Here is a 13852-nt window from a genome sequence, read left to right on the forward strand (position 1 = left end):
TTCTCTTCTCTTCTTACATATTTTCCAGGTAACCTTTCACTTCCTACTTTTTGATTCAACCTTTGATTTTCACCTTTACCAAAGAAAACTACAGTTAATATCATCTCAAAACCCCAGAGACCTTCTTGTCAGTCATATACTGTTCAGTTTTATTGCATTTCTTTTTTTAGTTTCATTAAACTTTAAAATATATGAGAATAAATAGAGAAATTTGTTGCTGTCTAGGTATATGTGGAAAACCTGCAGGTACCCAAAGTGATACCATGAATTTAGCAGCTCTTATATTGTGTAGCCATAGTATCAAGACATTTCTGTGTCTTTTTCCCTCTCAAAGAAAAGCTACACTTTCCCCAAAGAGTTGAATTTAGCAGCATTCTCACGCTCTTTTTGAGCCTGCCTCTTCAGGGTCTCACACTCTGGCCTCTGCACTTCTGTGATGTGTGTTGACATTACAGGTTCAGGAACATTCCTCCATGGATTTGGTTGGAGGCTGGAGTAGATGCAGGTTGCGCCCTGTGTGGTGACTAGAGTTCAGTCTAAGCAGTAGAAAGAGGCTTATTGTAGAGAAAAGTGCAAGATGATGTTTTTTAGGGGGCAGGCCTAAAAGCGGCAGATGGAGGAAGTGAAAGCTGGGCAGACTCTGTCAACCTCTGTCAGGTTATATTGGTTGACGTTGGCTGAGCTGGTCTGGCAGGGCCCATGAAAGATGTGTTGATAGGAGCTCTTTGGGATTGGTTGACTGCAGCAGGTTGAGCTGAGTTAGTAGAACCAAGCCTGGCAGAGTAAGGCACAGAAGGTTACTTGCAGCCAGTGGCTGTGGTCCTCAAGGAGTAGGTCAAATTTGAAGTATGTGATGTGTTGGAAAAGGCTAAGGTACCCAGTTGCCTGGCTCTAACAATCAATCTGGATTCTTTGGCTGGATTTAGGGCTCATGAGCACCATTGGTAGGCTTGGAAGTTTATATTTTTCTTCCTGACTTGATCAGAGAGACCCTTTATGACACTTGACCCTTCCTGCATCTGATTCACTTTGATGGCTCTGATATCTTGGCTATAATGACTGTGGGTTTTTCAGATTGGTCAAGATCTCTTAAGGAAGTGAAGAGCTGGGATAGGTGGATATCATATATCAGTGTGGTGATTTTTGCAAAACTGCTTCTAGACTTACTCCCACTTGTATGCTTCCCTTGGTCCTCAAGAATCATGCTGTTCTTTCCTATGATGGCATTTTCAGAGTCAGGCTGCTAGTCAGGGACAAGAGGATCATTGCTAGCCAGAAGATGATGAATGTCAGGAGGTTCTAAAGGGACTGAAGGCTCTTTTTTTTGTGTGTGGGTTGGGGTCTGGTAGGCATCTAGAGACTATGAGAGTGTGACTTTGTTCTCATCAGAATTCTTATTCTGATTATTCCTGGTTTGGAGCTGCAGGCATTTCCAAGAGGGTTAGTAGACCTCTGGATTGGAGGTATCACCAAAATGACCCCATGCTCAGATGGTGAGCTACTATTAAGTACTTGGATATTTTTTTCCACTACAGGACTTGGGAAATGCTGGTGTTTGTGGAAGACCAAATGTCTGGCTTCAATGTTGCAACTTAAGGAAAGTCTCCATCTTCAGGGACATTTCTATTAGGATGAAGGAATCAAGAAAGCATTTTGTCCCTGGTAAGGGAGATTCTCTCCCTAAGCACCAATGTAGCAATCAGGTACCTTCCAACAGTGGACAATTGTGACTGACTATTCTTAAGGACATGGACAAGACCGTGTATTAGGTGACTGGCAGTGATTTTCTAGTTCTAACTAGTTATATGGTGTCATTGTTAACTTAGTTTTTTTTTTTGTATTTCATGGGTTTGTTTTAAGTTAAAAAGTGAAAGTAATGTTAAAATATGAAATGTTTGATAAAGCCTAGCATTTTCATAGCGTGTCCTTTCAATTTTCTTCACTCTCCTGAGAGAATAAGATTTCACACCAATGACTATGTCAGAAAGTAGAACTCGTCCTCATGAAATTTATAAGCAAGGTCAGATTGTAAGCCTCCTTGCTTTGGACAGGATCTCTGAAACATGGTCTTAAATCCTGGTGTAAAGTAAAGAATATAAAAATGTCACTACCAAGAAGAATTTTGAAGTGTCTTCAAAAGAGACTAAAGGATTAAATTAAGGAGCAAAGTTAATTTCATGAGGTGGTGTAGGGAAATCGATCAGCTAGTGCAGCAAAAAACATGATATTATTTGGTGTGCTTTTGAGGTTCTATTACATGTAGCATAGATGACCATTATGGAGTCCCACATTCCCACTTTTTAGGTATTCTTGAATTGAATCTGAAAATAGAGAGCATAGAGCAGTGATTGTGGTTTATTCTGGGAATTAAATTCAACCTATCTGTGTACTCAGCAGTTGTCAGCTTCTGACTTGACCCTGTTTCTGAATGCTGAGTATATTCTTCTTCCTCTTACTCTTTGTACTCACCTTGAAAACTTGTTTCTGTGATGGGTTGAGCAGACACAGGGTAGTAGGTTCCAGAGGTGGAGGCTGGTTGTTGGGTGTTTGTGGACTGAATCTCTTTTAGCACAATCACCATTTCTGGTTGAGTAGCAGAGGTGTGATATCATGGGTAAGATACAGAGCCATACAATTATAGGTAGGGGGCAAGTTCTCCCAACAGTAGAGGTCCCATTGTGCCTTGATTGTCGTAACTTATCTGGACTCCTTCTTGATTGGGAAATGACAGGGTATGTTTCTGATTTGGAATTTGAGATGGTGTCCCTTAAGGAAGCCTGGATACAGAGGGCCATGGCATTGGCATATGAAGTTTTATCATACTGGGCTGTCATAGACATGAAAGAAACAGCTGTATCTTGGTCAATAACAGTCATAGTGAAATAACTTCTTTTCGGTGCTTCTTGTGATAGTCCACTCAAATATACCTGGACAAAAGGAAGCTAATGTGGACATCTGGATCTGGCCATCATCCCTAGACAGCATAGTTGTGCTAGAATGTTGGTAAAGGTGGGCACTATCCATGAGTGGCTGGAAAGAAGTGCCAGAGACTGTTAGCAATAGCAATGCTGATCTGATGACTGGAGCAGACACTCTGGAGAGGTTGCGGACACTTCCTGTTAGAGAAGCCACATTGCTCACCACAGGATGAGCAAGCTGTGTAGAATGTGCAGTTCCATATGAAGGTGAATATTTGAAATCTTCTATAGGAAACAAGAAGGTAATAGAAAACCCCGGGGGTGGGGGGGAAGTTACCACTATATCTGAGAAGCAGCATTATCTTAAGGTTGTTTCCATCAGTAAGCCTTTAACACCAGTGCTAAGTGAGATACCTGAAAGCAAACAGTTTATGATAGCTTTTAAGTGCTGAAACATTTAGGTCTTCCAGTAACTGATTTTACATGCAACTTGGACACAAGTGTGCACAAGACCTAAGCAGTCTTGTTTATACATTGTTGCTAGGCTAGAATCAATCTTCTCTCTGCCTTATCTTTCCCTGAGCTGGTAGTAGAATTTAAAGGGCTGAAGCAGCCTAGCCCCTCTCCACTCTTGAGCCTGATCAGCATGAGCTCCTTTCTAGGATGTACCTTATCACAAAGGAGAAACTGCTAGAAAGAATAACAAACACAAAGGGTAAAAGTCAGAGAGGGGAGTAGAGTCAAAAGCAAGCAACCATGTTTCTGGATAAATTATTTAAAAAATAGGCTGGGCAAGGTGGCTAATGCTTGTAATCCCAGCTCTTTGGGAGTTTTTGGGGAGAGGATCACTTGAGTTCAGCTGTTTGAGATCAGCCTGGACAACATAGTGGGACTCTATCTCAAAACAAAACAAAACAAAACAAAATAAAACAATTGCCTGGTGTGGTGGTATGTACCTGTCATCCCAGCTACTAGGGAGGCTTAGGCAGGGGGCCTGACTAAGCACATGAGTTTTAGCCTTTGGTTAACCATTGTCATGCCACTGCTTTCTAGCCTTAGTGACTGAGTGAAACCTCAACTCAAAATAAATAGATAAGTAAATAAAATATAAACCTAAAAAACAGAAGAGTGAATGAATGTAATGGGCAATGTTTTAAAAAACAATACATTTTTAAAATCAAAAGAAGATAAAAAGGCTGCTAGAGAAAGGGTATATAAAATGCAAAATGTGGTATATTAATACAATAGAAATCTGTACATCAGTGTAAAGGAATGAAGTATTGTCATTCACTGGAGTATAGATATACCTTTAAACTGTTATGTCAAGTGAAAAAACCAGATACCAAAGGTCACATATTGAATTGGCAGAAAAGTTCAATCCACAGAGAGTGGTGGGTGCTTGGGGACAGAGGGAGGACAGAATAGGTAATGAGTGATAGCTAATAGGTCCAGGGGTTTCTTTTGGTGTTGATAAAAATGTAATTAAATCTACCAAAAGCCACTGAATTGTATGCTACATGTTAAGGGTGAATTTTGTTATATAAATTATGTCTCAAAAAAGAATTATAAAAAAGTAATTACTGAATTTCCATGGTGTTGATGCAATTCTTCATCTTCTCTTTCAGTGGCTCCATTCCTTTCCTGTCCTCCCACCACTGTACCCAACACTCTCTCCCTCACTCTATGCCTGAAGGCCACCCAAGGAGCACCTCGGGGCCCTTGGACTTTGGAGTTCTGTGGCTTTGGGGGTGACCCAGGGCACACATGTGCTCACCTCTCTCATCCCATGGAAATGGATGCTCCAAACTGAGTTTTCTGGTGCACTTCAGTGTATGGTAAGAAGGCTGTACGTGCTTGGTTCTTGGAGGGGGAAATGGTGAAGGCCCTCAACTAAATATTTAGGCCTTTCTAGAAGTCCGATCTTGTGTGCTGGTAACCTGCAGATACTGTGTTCTGAAAGCCAGGTTGGCTGCTACAAGCACTTAAAAACACACTGAGGACTTCAGGGACCCCAATAGCCTTACTTTGAGGCCTGGCTCCTTCATATGTGGTGATGACCCCAGCTCATTGCTGAACCTCACCATCAGAGTGGTGATACTGGCTTTGCATGTTGTAAATGTTAAGTAGTACTTCTTGTGGGCCTTGTCATCATTGTTGAGTGATTTTTATTCCAGTCCCTGTTGTGAGTAGGCCTCATTTTTTGGCTTTTTATCTGTTGAGGACCCAGACTATCAGCTGCCCTGGGCAACTGTAAGCCCTTGCCACTCCCTTAGTAGGTTCCCATATGTTTTGTATTCAAGTTTCTTGTCTATGTTCATATATGGTTAAGGTAGACCAAATCTGTTGGAGATTTGTACTAATTCTTATTTTCTAAACTATGTACCTGGTATGCCATGAGACATGAGGCATTCCTCCGTGAGAGATTTTTTCCAATTCTTATAGTCCACCCAGACTCAGCTTCTGCCATTTTCATCTTTGTCCAAATGGTATCCTTTCATCCCTAACCTCAGACTCTGTGCCTAACTCTTGCCGTTATCCCCATTCCTGATTCTTTTCATAAGCCCATAAAATCTCACTCCTTTTGGCCATTCTAGACATGGACTAGCTTACTTCTTTTTCCCCCATTACTATCTCCTTTTCCCTCTTTGCCAATCAATCTTTTGATATCTTCTTTGTGATGCAGCCTTTGATTCCCACGTTTACCACAGAAAAACCATGCTTAACAGAATCTCCAACTCAAAAGACATGTTTATCAGTCATATACGGATCAATTCTATTACATTATTTTTTTAGTTTTATTAACTTTTGAAACATTTACATAAATTTATATTTGTCTATGTACATGTGAAAAAGTAGTGATACCAACAATCTTAGAAGCACTTAATTATGTAGCCATAGTGTGGAGCAATTTCCATATCTTTTTACCTCTCACCAAAACACTATACTTTCCCCGAAGGGGTGTGTTTGGCAGCATTTTCATGCTCTTGTTGAGCCTGCCTCTTCATGGCCTCATATTCTGGCCTCTGCTCTTCTGTGATGAGTATTGATATTACTGGTTCAGGAACATTGGGTTTTCTCCAGGGAATTGGTTGACCACTGAAGTCTTGGAGTAGATTTTGGTTTTGAGGCACAGGTGGTGACTGAAACTTGGTCTCAGCAGTGAAAACAGGCTTATCGTGGAAAGAATGCAAGATGATATTTTGTAGGGTGCAGGCCTAAGTGTAGCAATTTGAGGAATAAGAGACTGGGCTGAAGTTGTCAACCTGAGTTGGTTTGCTTTGGTGGAAATTGGCTGAGTTGAACTGGATTAACCCATCAAAGATGTGTTGGTAGGAGCTGGTTGGAATGGATTGACTGCAGTAGATTGAGTTGAGTTAGAGGAACTAGGCATGTCAGAATAAGGCGCAGCAGGATTATATGTGGCCAGAGACTGCAGCCATTGAGGAGCACTTAGAACTTGAGGTGTATCCAGTGTTGGAAAGGGCAAAGGTACCAACCTGACCTTCCCAGGTGATGGAAGCTCATACTTGGACGTAGATGGACACTCTTTTGTAGCACTGCCATTGGGTTTCTGGGCTTTGACTTGCATTTCCTTAGGACCTTTACCCTCACCTGGGATATTCAGCCATGGTTTGAGAGCTGGGGATTGCTTGGGGTCTTTGTTGTTGCTTGAGTTTCCCAGGGTCCAGAAGGAAGAGACTCCAGTTTTCTTCTCACTCTTCCTCCCCAGTGGATAGAAAACCTGCACAGGATCTAGCATATGCCTGCCTAAGCCTGTTCTAGACTTTTTAAAGGTCTCTGGACTAAACACAGTTAGATTATTCTTCTGCTTCATCTTGGTAGTGGTTGGCTCTTCTGCCTTGACCATGTTCCCTGACTGCTTACTCTCTTCAGATTTCTTGGGCTTGTTTTTCTCTGGTTCTTTTGGTGTTTTTATGCCTTGGCCCTTAGTTTTGCTAATTCTGCTGGATGCAGCTTTTTGTGGTCTGCTGTCAGGATACTTGGCCACATCTGCAGGAGGTCTGTCACTTGCTGTAGCAGTACAAAAAATCATTCTTCCTCTATTAGACACTTTGGCTTCTTTGAGAGGATATTGATCTCTGCTACCCCTTTGACAGGCTTGGAGGTTTTGTGTTTGTTCTTCCTGACTTGATCACAGGTATCCTTTATGACACTTGACTTTTCCTGCACCTGCATCATCTTCCTGCTCTGATATCTTCATCTTTTATTCCTGTGGGACCTTTGGGTTGGTCAAGATCTTTTAAGGAATCAAAGAGCTATGGAAGGTGAATTTCCTCTGCTGGTGTGGTGACATCTGCAAGGCTGCCGCTAAACTCAATCTCATATTCAAGTGTCTCTTGGTCCACAAGACTCAGGTTGTTTTCTCCTAGCTTGCAATTTTCAGAACTAAGTTGTTCCTCTGGTCTAAGAAGATGAATGCAGACCAGAAGCTGTTGAATATCAGGAATTTCTAAAGTGAGTGGTGGAGGATCTTGGTATTCTATTGAGAATTTGTAGGCATCCAGAGGCTTGGAAAGCTTTGTTTTGATCTCACCCAAATTGTTAGTATCTGAATGTTCCTGGGATGGAGCTGTGTGTAAAGAGATTAGAACGACTCTGGACAGGAGCTATCACTGAAAAGTCCCCAAGCTCAAGTGATGAGATACTATCAGGGATTTGGATATCATTGGTACTACAGGACTTGGGAGATTCTGGATTTTGTTACTTACCAATTGTCTGACTTGAAGGTTGCAATTCGAAGGAAGTCTCAATCTCCTGGGATGTTTCAATTACTACAAAGGAATCAAAAAACAAGTCAGTACCTGGTAAGTGAGATGATCTCACTACACATCAATATAGCAATCAGGTAGCTTCCAGTGGTGGGAAAGCATTTGTGGCTAACTTGTATTAAGGAAAATGGACGAGTCCCTGTATTAGGAGATAGTCAGTGACTGTTCAACTTCTAACTAGTTAACATTTGGTGTCATTGTTTGTTAATTTTCCTTGTATTTTCAATGTTGTTCTAAGTCAAATTAAAAGTGAAAATAATGTTGAAACACAAAGTGTTTTGTAAAGTCTGACACTCTCATATAGTGTCCGTTGAATTATCTCTACTATCCTGAGAGAATATGAAGTCTTCACAGCATGGACTAGGACAGAGAGTTGAGTTCTACCATATGAAATCTATTAGCAAGGACACATTCTAAGCCTGCTTGCTTTGTACTGGATTTCTGAACACATGATCTTAAACCCTGGTGTAAGTTGAAAAACATTAAAGCGTCACTACCACAAGAAAAATTCTGAAATTTTTTCCAAAGACACTAAAGCAGTAAATTAGGGAAGGCAGTTGATGAGAGTGTGGTGGTACAGGGAAACTGATTAGCAAGGGCAACAAAATGCATGGTACTCCTTGGTGTGCTTTTCAGATTCTCTTACATGTAGGACAGATGGCCATTATAATGTCTCACCTCCCACTTCTTTATGAATTCTTGTATTGAGAGCACAGAGCACAGAGCAAGGGTAGTGGTTGGGACTAAATTCTACCTCGCTGTGGACTTACCACTTGTCATCTTCAGCTTTGACCTTGTCTGTGTGGTGAGTTGACTCTTCCACTTTTACTTAATCACCTTGCAAGCATGTTTCTGTGATGGGTTGAGCAGTCACACTGTGGTAGATTCTAGAGTGGAGGCTGTTGGTAGGATACTTGTGTGCTGAATGTTCTTTTGCACCATTGCCATTTCTGGTGGAGGAGCAGAGGTGCTATATCCTGGGTATGACACAGAGCCATAGGATTGTAGGTTGTTGGTAAGTTGTCCAGAATATAGTGACCCCACTGTGCCTTGATTGGAGTAATAGATCTGGCCTCCGTCCTGGTAGGGAAGGGATGGGGTATCCCTGATATGGAATTTGAAGTAGCATCTCGAACAAGGCTGGCAGACATGGACAGATACAGAGTCACCATGGCTTTGGCATATGAAGTTTTATCATACTGGGCTGTCATAGACAGGGAAGGACAAGGTGTGTCTTATTCATTGACAGTCATGGTGAAGTCACTGAGTGAAGATAACTTGTATTTAGTGCTTCTTGTGATATCCCACTCAAAACTACCTGGATAGGAGGCAGCTGAAGTGGAGATCTGGCTCTGGGCAGCAACCCCAGTCAGCATAGTTGTGCTAGAATGTTGGTAAAGATAGGCACTACCCATGTGTGGCTGGTAAGTGGTGCTGGCGACTGTTGATAGTAACCATACTGAGCTGATGACTGGAGTGAGACTCTGGAGAAGTTGTAGACACTTCCTTTTAGGAGACTGGATTCCTTGGGAGGAAGAGATAGCTGTGTATAATTTGCAATTCCAAGAGAAGTTAGATTTTGGAATTTTTCTAGAGGAAACACAAGGTCATGAAAAAAACTGAAGAGAGTAATAAGCGTCTCCTGTTGTTTAGAACAACATTATCTTAAAATTCTTGCATTTAGCAAGTCTTTAATACCAATATTCATTAAGATACCTGAAACCAGACAGCTTATGGTGGCTGTAAGTGTTGGAACAGTTTGGTCTCTGAGGAACTGATTTTGCATGCCACTTTTATAGAATACAGATGTACACAAGACCTATGTGTTCTTCTTGATACATTGTTCCTAGACTAGAAGCCTCCTTCTCTTTACCTTATCTTTACCCTGAGTCTGCACTAGTATTCAATTGTTAACTATTCCTAGCATTGAAGCCTTTTAGAAGTAGGTTTTGAGAGAAATTCTGTTATTAACATTTTCATTTTATATGTGAGAAAATGGAAGCTCAGAAAGGTCAGATTGACCTAGGAACATTTAATGTATCATTATCAAGTTGTAAAACCTGCCTTTCTTGCCAGGACTCTGCTCTGAGCAAAGATCAGTAACTGGGAGGAATAGATCTTTCAATATTGAGGTTTTTTTTTGTTTTATTAGACAATAGTAGCAGATATTACTATCATCATCTTATGTGTTTCATTTTGCTGAAGCAGGCTACATGCTTTTTCCTAGAGTTTGCTTTTAATCCAGGCTACTTAGTGAGTCTCTAACAGGTCATTATTTACCAAAATCAAGATTGGATTGTAATTCTAGGTCAATATAACTACCTGAGAGTTAGCTCTCAAGAAAAACTTTTTTAGAGAAAAACAAATTATTAAACTCTGGTCTTCAGGTTACTAATTTATGAAGTGGTTCTCATAATAATAACAGTCATCATTCATAGATGAATAAAAATAATATATTACATGTCATTTATATAAAGGAAGACAGTAACTTCTGGAAAGACAAACGAGAAAATTATGAAAGATGTATATAGTATTGCAGAACTATAAAGAATATGTGGATATCAATGAAAATCTGGATCTGTAGCAAGATCACAGTATCGTAAATTACTAATCAATGAAGTTCTGTTATTTATGTAGGCAATATTATAAAATTGAATACTATCTATTTTAGTGAATAAATGAACCAAGTAGCAACTCACAACAGAAGGTGATTTGGAATGAATTTCTATCCAGCATACATAAACAGGGAAACTACATTAGTAAGACATATGTAGCAAGCAGCAAAATACAGTAAATGTGAATATATAGGTAGCTAAAGGTATGTAGACAGATGTTTCATTAAAAACTGGCACAAAGTAGAGAGGAAAACAGCAGGTATAAAGGAGATCTGCTATTGAGCTCATTCATAATCTTTGAATATTGCCCAGCAAGTGACAGATATTAATCCTAATAAAAATGAATATTTAAGTTAACATAACCTGATAAGCAGAAAAGAACATACAAGAGGTATCATGAAGGTTTTTTTAAAAAAATATTTATCATCAAAAGCTGGATATAATCTTTCTCATTGTGGGAAATAATATTCCCAGAATTGAAAAAAAAGTCCATCATTTCTGGAATCTAATTAAAAGATAATTTATAATGTGGGACAACCCAAAGAACTCCAGTCCATTACTTTAGATGCATATGGAGTTAGAGATCTGACTTTGTATTCTTAGGTAAGTCTTTCTTTTTATTCTTAGTCTAACAACAGTTAATTGTTAATAACTTTGTCTTCTGTTTTAGGAGTACAATTATTGTACAGATGAAAAGCAGCCTATACTTGAAACCTACTTATCACAAAAGGAATTTGTTCTTGTGATGAGATTTAAGAGACACCCATATTTTAAAAGTCTTAATTTAATTGATAATAGGTGAAAAACTTATATAGTTCAAAAATACGAAGATATAGAACACTGAAAATTCAGTTTCCATAGCTGTCTGCCTGACCACTTTAATTAGTTTCATGTTTAGATAAAGCATCATTACTAAACACACTTCAATATATTCATAGTGATCCAGTGTCTCGGCCGCTTTGCCAACAAATAATAAAATTGAAACAACACAGAGAAGTTTAGCATGGCCTCTGCACAAGGATGACAGGTAAATTCAAATTAAAAAAAAGAAAACTGTCAACTGTCAACTGTTTAGAGAGGCAATAGAAAAGGACCAACCTGCTGAACACTGCTTTTCTGATAGGCTACAATTCTTATCATACTTTATTCTAGCCTTAGTTTCCTTTCTATCTGATTAATCTAAGCATCTGCTAAAACCAACCTAATTTTCCGTTTCTCTGATTAGGTTTCCTCTTATTGCTGTTTCTGTTTTAATTTAAAATATTTGGTTCTCTTCAATATTCTATCCTAAACAACCTCTGTTATCATGGAAACACCTCTGCCTCTTTCCTATCTCCCTCATTTTGTATTGCTCTCTAATGTCAGTTCTTGTTGGCTGGTGCTTGATGAAACTGTCCCTAACATCCTTAACCCAGAATATCGGTCACCTTAAAAACCAGTACTATGTTTTCTATTTTCCTCTTTGCCCTTGTTTAAGTAGAAAAAAATCAAAACATGTATATATTACTTTTTGAGTATCACTTACTTTTAAATACTAAAGTTGAAATATTAGTTGACCCAGAGTATAACTGATGAAACATCTTGGGACATATTGCTAGTTTACTACACCATCTAGGCTTTCTCTGTATCTGTTGAAAAATACCCTCTTAAAAAGTCTCTGATTTCATTGTATTTATGTAAGTTCCTTAAAACTCAAGGTTTTTCTTGAGTTCGGGATAGAGGTAATAATGGATCATTATCATCATGTAACAGAAGAGGAAACAGATTTTGTCTCACAAAGTTATGTAAAGGGTTTACCAAAAGCTAGTGATGTCAAAGCAAAACTGAAATTAGGTCTCTAGATTTCTAGGTGAAGACTTGCCCTCATTAGTCCAGGCTCTTTTGACTCTTCTACTGAATTTAGAAGGAGAGAAATGTAATGAAAAAAAGGTTAACATTTTCTTTTCTTGCCTGACATGGTCAGAGAAGAGGAAACATCAATTGTAGATATAAGGGTTGTGGATTTGATACTAGAGGTTGTGTTTGTGGCTGAAGCCAAAGGGTGCATGCGTCCGGTAGGAAAGTCACTGGTTACACTGGTCACTGGTCCCTTGCAATGATTCAAATGTATTTACAGACAATTCCATGGTAACTCCAAGATTTTACCATGTGGGGGTAGATTTGGTGGGAGAGTGATGTCACCAAGAAGGCAGTTAAAGTTATGAGATAGCCAATAGGGAGGTCAGGTTCCCAACAAGATGACAGGATTGGTTGGAAGGGGTTGGTAGTAAGGTATAACAGCAGCCAAGTGGCTGGACTCTGGATAGGCAAACTCCTGCAGGACAGACATGATAGTCCTATGTTCCTCCAGGCTCTTTTGTTAGGGAGATCATCTCAATGTTTCTCATAGATTTTCATTAATATAACTAGTAGTTACTTATATTTTTATGTTATATTTCATATTACATATGTTTGGATATATGTTAATATTGTTATACATATATCCAGTTAATATCTTTGAAGAAGAAGGAAAGGTTCATCGTGGTGGAGCTGTTAAAATTACTCTGAAATCATGTCAGCAGATTTGATGAGTGAATTTACTGCAGTTTTTAAGGACCAAAGGAAGGGAATAAAGAGGTTCTTTTGTAATATGGTTGAAGAACACATGAAGTTCAAAGAGTGCACCATGTAGGAAATGATGTGTGGCCCTTGGCTTTTGCAGATTCTTCTTTTTGAATCCTATTGTCCTTGGGCAGTGCTGATGAGTCAGTTTCAACTTGTTGTCTCTTCTGCTCTCCTTTCTTTGCCCTTATTTTAGGTATTGTTTCTGAGATAAGCTTTCAACTTGTATTCTTTCAATAATGGGTGTTACTTTCTGTCAACATCCAGAGCTAGAGTCTTCTTTTCAATGTGTTTTAAACATTTTTTCATGTTCACAAAATATACTCTGCTCACCAGAAGCAAACACTAGAATGGTGGAAGACATAGCTGACTGTAAACTCTTCCTCTTCTGGCCTTTGACTTAAATTCTTTTGTCCATAATTTTATACCTCTGACTCTCTGGGTGATGCAGACACCCTACCATCCTGCTCTTATATACTTGGGAGACATTCAGAATATTTTCTCTCTTCTCCCATAAGAGAATACAGTGTGGCAGTTACTGAAGCCTTTGCAAACTCTTTGCAAACAGCCACTATTCAATCTTGGGAATCTAGGATTCTTCATCTACCATCCTTGAGTGGAAGGCCAGGCAAAATGTAGGGGAAATTGTTAGAGAAAGAAAGAGACACTAGTGGAGAATTGAAAACAGGCCAGGCAAGAGTGCAGGAAATAAGAGATTCATGTGGATTTTTTTTATTTCTTTGAGAAGTTGAAACACTCATATTGTATTAGCAGAACAAACGATGTAATATTTTTCACATAGGTGGATAGTCTAGAAACTGTTATGAATTCTGTACCTGAAGAGAATAATCCTAGTATAATTTCTAAATTTGTTTCATGTCATTCTTTAGTGTATATGTAGAATATAGACTGCTTTTAAATGCCCTGG

Source organism: Carlito syrichta, unplaced genomic scaffold (assembly GCF_000164805.1).
Source record: "Carlito syrichta isolate Samal-C Ts95f unplaced genomic scaffold, Tarsius_syrichta-2.0.1 Scaffold307324, whole genome shotgun sequence".
Lineage (NCBI taxonomy): Eukaryota > Metazoa > Chordata > Mammalia > Primates > Tarsiidae > Carlito > Carlito syrichta.